At 44.5% G+C, this 6,000-nt stretch overlaps 1 protein-coding gene across 4 annotated transcripts in view; it reads right to left on the bottom strand.

Annotated features, from left to right (window-relative positions):
- NLGN4X (neuroligin 4, X-linked) overlaps positions 1 to 6,000 on the bottom strand; it is a 341,308-nt gene that overhangs the window by 18,621 nt on the left and 316,687 nt on the right. The gene's annotated exons all lie outside the window — the stretch shown is intronic.

Genomic DNA, 6,000 nt, shown 5'->3' with positions numbered 1-6,000 from the left:
TATAATTATAGAAAAAAAAAGAAGCAAATCTATAAGGGAATCAGACGTTATTGGTGTAGTCTGAGGAGGGGAGGGAGGGGGAATACGGGAATGTCAGGCACTGAGCTTACATTTTCATGGTGGTGTGATGCTGTGAAGGCTGACAGTAGTAATGGCAGTATGAGGAGAGAGATACAATGTTACAGCATTGATCCTGTACATCTCTGTTACACCTGTTACATACATGGTTTGGTGTACATATTCCTTAAAACGAAAATAAGGAGGATGCTATATCCTACTCTTAAACCAGGTTTCAATTCTTTTGCTCAACAAGATATCCGTTGCTGAACGGCAGAGGGGCTTCTGTGAAATGTTTGCACCTTCTCTTTTCCTACTTGCAGTCTTTCTTACGCTAGCTTATCAAGCTACTGAAAATTCACACCCAAGAAATACTTTCTGTATTCAATGAAGGAGTCTGTGTGGGATGCAAATGATTAAGCACTCAACTGAGGTTGGTCTGATGCTAGGACCTTCTGAAAGCCTGCATCCTCTATGGGTGCTGTATGAGGCACAGCTGAGACGGTGTCTCATCCTAGGACCTTCTGTAAAACCTGCATCCTCTGGGGGTGCTGTGTGAGGCACAGCCGAGCTCCTGCAGTTGGGGGGAGCTCTGACGTAGAATGACGCACGGGGTTCTGCAAACGTTCCATTCTGCAATTCTCTGCATTTCCAACATGGCACAAGAGGCTCAAGGTTAAAGACCGCCGTGCGCCCAGGTAAAGCCTGCTGACAACCTCGTTCATTGTCCAAATGACACTCTCAGCTGAGAGTTGGAGAAAGATGCCAGGCCGCTTAACAACATCAGAGGATCTGCAGTCATTCATTTTTCACTCTGTTCTGGCTGTTCTGGCAAATTCGAAGAGTCCCTGAAGGATGAGAAAGTGCCCCTGGTGGTTCACTGATAAAAGCCCTCAGCTGCCAATGGAATTGTGAATGATTTAAACCCACCAGCTACTCCACCCTTACAAGGAAGCAGCCTATTCTTTTTTATTTTTTTAATTTATTTTATTTTATTATTTTGTGTGTGTGTACCATCAAATTGGATCTGACTGGTACAGGAAAAGATTGTCCCTCCTTCTTCAGCAGAGCATCTCTGGTGGATTTGAACCGCACACCTCTGGGATTGCAGTGCAGCTTCTTGCCACTAGGCCACCAGAGCTCAGCCTATTCTTTTAAAGAGTTATAAACTTGGAACTTTTATGGGGAATGTCTAGAGTTGTTATGAATCTTAACTCCATAGTAGCAAGTTTCTGTTTTGTGGTAGGGTTTTTTTTGTTTTTGTTTTTGAGGGTTTTTTTGTGGTGTGTATGTGAACTTCAGAGAATTCTGATGGGTTGCTCTACCAACACAAAGATATGCACTTTGAATCTACCAGTTACAACACAGACTAGAGGAACAATCTCTGCTCATGTGATTTACAACCTCTGAAAAACCTGCAATGGATGAGTTCTGACCCAACGATACATAGCTTGGCCACATCACAACATGTAAGCTTCACAGATTTTTGGTTGTATTCATGTAGGAGTGGTATCCACTGACTCCGGAAACTCTATGAATTTAGATAAATGTGATAGTTATAGAAAGGCTTCAGGCCTTTTGTTCATAGGGTTGTTATGAGTCGTGCTCGACTTGAAGGCAATCAACAAAAACAACAACAACAAGAACAACAACATTCTAGTCAGATTCTTCTCCCCCAGTCCCCCAGTGGCATAACATTATTAAGGGAAACTCGGTGGTGGGTGTATTTAATGTGTTCAGTTGTTAACGGGAAGGTTGGCAACAACCTAGCGTTTGCACAGGGGGAGAAAGATGTGTTTCTCTGCTTCCTTAATGCCAGTCTACATCGTCACATAAGATTGCTACTAGCTGAAGTCAACTTACAGGTTTATAGCACTAACAAAGGTGTCATGGAAGTTCCTGACTGGTGCAAACTGTGAAGACAAAGAACTGCTAACTCAAAGGTCAGAGGTTCTAGTTCTCCCAGAGGTTCCTGAGAAGAAAGTCCTCTTTGATCTACTTTAGAAAAGTCATCTGGTAGAAAACTCAGACAAGTGGGGTCCCTGTGAATTGCAGTGAAGCGCTCTCAGCTAATTTACAGTCATTAAGAGAACACCGTCAATTTTGAGGTTTTGTGGGGAAGCTGTGCCTGGGGTAGGGTAGAGGGGCTTTATTTGTTCTCCCTCATTGTTCTGCAAATGAGATGTGGGTACATTCAGACTGGAAGTTATGTGGTCAGCCATATATCCTGTATCAGTCACTTTGGAGGCTGTTCTCCTTATAAAGACTGTGGCTTGACTGTAGTCTGCAGATGAATGTAGTGATTTGCTGTTGCATTTACAAGATAAAGGTTTGAGGAAGGCTTTTTTAACAGCACATACTCACTTGGTGGCTGTCATCATTACACATCCTGTTTTACCTGTTTACCTTTGAACCTTTCCCCTTGTGCTATGGGACACTGCGTAGGTGTCAGCACAGCACAGACATCAACTCAGCCAAAGAGAAAAAGGAATGATGGCATTGGACTGACCCAATGGCGATAACAGTGCTATCGCGGTCGCCTGGGGCCGAGCTGCAGCATCTCTAAGGTCCACCTAGACTTTGAAATCTCGCACCAGCAGGAAGCAAGTAGGAGGATCTTCAGGGAAAAGTGAGAAACCAGGATTCAGATGGTTCAGAAGATAATGCTTTAGGGTTAAAGGGAGAAAAACCCCAAACAACTGGATTTCGCACATGCTCGTAGATTGCCTTCTATTCATTCTGACTATAGCAGAACAGAACTTAATTCCAAAGGATCTTTTTCGCTATGGAGTAGACCGTCAGTGCATCTTGTCATTGTTATTGTTGTTGCATGCCAGTGAATTGGAGCCAACCCATAAATGACCCTCAAGCAGGTTTTCAGAGGCATTAAATCACATGGAAGGAGCATGTCTATTTTCTTCCCAAAGAGAAGCTGGTGGATTTGAACCACGAGCCTTTGGGATTGCAGTGCAGCTTCTTACCACTAGGTCACAGGAGCTTTATTTTTTCCACCATAGAGAGACTAGAAATAAGCATCTACAAATAAATATCTATATATAACTATATATGTATAGATATATCTGTAACTATAGATGTTATTGTCATTGTTGTTATGTGCCGTCGAGTCGTTTGCGACTCATAGCGACCCTATGTACAACAGCCCTAAACCGTGCTCTATCCAGTGCCAATCTCATTGCCTCTGACAAACCCGTCCCAAGTACCCCAGTCACGGAATCAATCCACCTCATAGATGGTCTTCCCCTCCTGCGCTGTCCCTCCACTCTACCCAGCATGATGTCCCTCTCTAAAGACCTGTCTCTCCTTAAAACATGTCCAAAGTATGTCAGATGAAGCCCCAGAATCCTTGCCTCCAAGGAGCAGCCTGGTTTAATCCTCTCTACGATGAATCTGTTTGTTTTCTTGGCAGTCCATGGTACATTCAATACTCTTCTCCAGTACCACAGCTCAAAGGCATCAATTCTCCTTCTATCCTCCCTAGTCATTGTCCAACTCTCTGATGCATAACAAGTGATTGCGAAAACCATGGCCTGTATCAGACGCACCTTAGTCTCCAGAGAGACACTGTTGCTCTTCAGTATTTTGGAGAGGTCCCTAGCCACAGACTTTCCCATCACAATAAGTTTTTTGATTTCCTGGCTACTGGTGCCAAGAGTGTTGACTGTGGAGCCGAGCAAACTCAAGCTGTGAACAATCTCAATCTCTTCGCCATCCATAGATATCGATATATAGATAAATGTACATCTATATCTCCATCCATCCATCCACCCACCCATTGATCCATCCATTCATCTTCTGCCAGCAGTCTTTGGAAAAGGGTGCCCTACTTGGAAAGGTAGAAGGCCAGCAAAAGAGAGGAAGATCCTCAATGCAATGGATTGACACAGAGATGGTTACAATTGGCTTGAGAATACGGCACAGATGATAAGGGTGGTGTAAGGATACAGCAAGGTTCAGATCCACTGTTCAAAGGGTTGCTAAAAGTTGTAGTTGTCTTGGACAGTACCTCACAAAAATTGCCAGCAAATCGAGTCTAACACACCTTAACCCTCCATCAGCTTGCTGAGGCCAAAACGTTTACAAGAGGATCTCTTTCTCTGGTGGAGGCGACCTTCCGGTTAGCAGCTCAATAAACACGTGAAAAATTCATTCCTGTTGAGGTGGAGCTGACCCACTGCTGACTCTCCTGCAGATTTTCAGAGGCTATAATTAGCATGCGTTATGCAGATGACACAACCTTGCTCGCTGAAACTGTGGAGGACCTCATGCACTTACTGCAGAGGGTCAAGGACTGTAGCCTTCAGTATGGACTGAGAATCAATGTCAAGAAGACAAAGATTCTCACCACTGGACCAATTGGTAGCATCAGGATGAATGGTGAAGAGATGGAGATTGTTCACAGCTTCAGTTTGCTTGACTCCATGGTCTACATTCTTGGCACCAGCAGCCAGGAAATAAAAAAACTTATTGTGATGGGAAAGTCTGCTGTTAGGGACCTCTCTAAAGTACTCAAGAGCAACGGTGTCTCTCTGGAGACTATGGTGCACCTGATACAGGCTATGGTCTTTGCAATCACTTGTTATGCATCAGAGAGTTGGACAGTGACTAGGGAGGATAGAAGGAGAATTGATGCCTTTGAGCTGTGGTGCTGGAGAAGAGTATTGAATGTACCATGGACTGCCAAGAAAACAAACAGATTCACCCTAGAGAGGGTTAAACCAGGCTACTCCTTGGAGGCAAGGATTCTGGGGCTTTGTCTGACATACTTTGGACATGTTGTAAGGAGAGACAGGTCTTTGGAGAGGGGCATCATGCTGGGCAGAGTGGAAGGACAGCTCAGGAGGTGAAGACCCTCTATGAGGTGGATTGATTCCGTGACTGGGGTAATCGGGATGGGTGTGTCAGAGGCAATGAGACTGGCACTGGACAGAGCAGGGTTTAGGGCTGTTGTACACAGGGTCACTATGAGTCACAAACGACTCGACAGCACATAACAACAACAACAACAACATAATTAGCAGGAGAGGAGATTGCTTATTTTTTCTCCCCTGGAACAGCTGATAGATTTGAACCTCCTGCTTTTGGGTTAAAAAGTGCAACACTTTCTGTACTCAGCCACTCACCAATATGCTAGGTGGATTCAAATCACTGATGTTTCTGTGAGCACCCAAATGTTGACCTTTTTAACCACCCGGGATCCCATCTTGCTGTTGGGTGCTATCACGTCCATCATTCTCTCTTACAAGCATGACACACAGCAAAGGGGGCTTGTCTTATGATATTTCTGAGCTGCAATTATTATAGGAGCTGCCTGCCACGTTTTAATCTTCCACTGAGCCACTGCTGGGTTCAGTAATCAGCTGAGTGATTAAAGCTTGTAATACTTGGACGTTGTAATGTTGTGTATCCCAGGAGAGAAAGGATTGCTCTTGTGCGTACCTGTTCACCCCTGATACAAACCACAGTCACTGCAATCTGTTGCTATGCATCTGAAAGTGGGATAAGGACTAAGGATGGTAGAAGAATGAGAGCCTTTGAGATGAGTCATGAATATCCTACAGGCGACCAAATGAACAAAACAGACGGGTCCTGGAAAAAGTGCAACCAGGGTATTCCTTGGAGGCAAAGACGATAAAGCTTTGTCTCATATACTTGGGACATGTTGCTAGGCGAGGCTATTCCTTGGAGAAGGATATGATACTGGGGAAGTTGGAAGGTCAAGGAAAGAGGTGAAGATCCCCAGAGAAGTAGATAAACCCAGTGACTGCCACAATGGAGCTCAAAGATGTCAGAGATATAAAGGACGGCACAGGATAGGGTGGGGTTGAGATCTCTCATTCATCAGTTGGACTCTGTGCAGCTGTGGTAACAACAACGTGTGTGTCTCCAACTGAGAGTAAAACAATCGTTCATCCAATCATACTA

The sequence above is a fragment of the Elephantulus edwardii genome, unplaced genomic scaffold (assembly GCF_000299155.1).
Source record: "Elephantulus edwardii isolate Elephantulus edwardi_28Jun2011 unplaced genomic scaffold, EleEdw1.0 scaffold00344, whole genome shotgun sequence".
Classification (NCBI taxonomy): Eukaryota; Metazoa; Chordata; class Mammalia; order Macroscelidea; family Macroscelididae; genus Elephantulus; species Elephantulus edwardii.
Note: the sequence above shows the minus strand (reverse complement) of the source record. Positions and strands in the feature narration are given on the sequence as shown.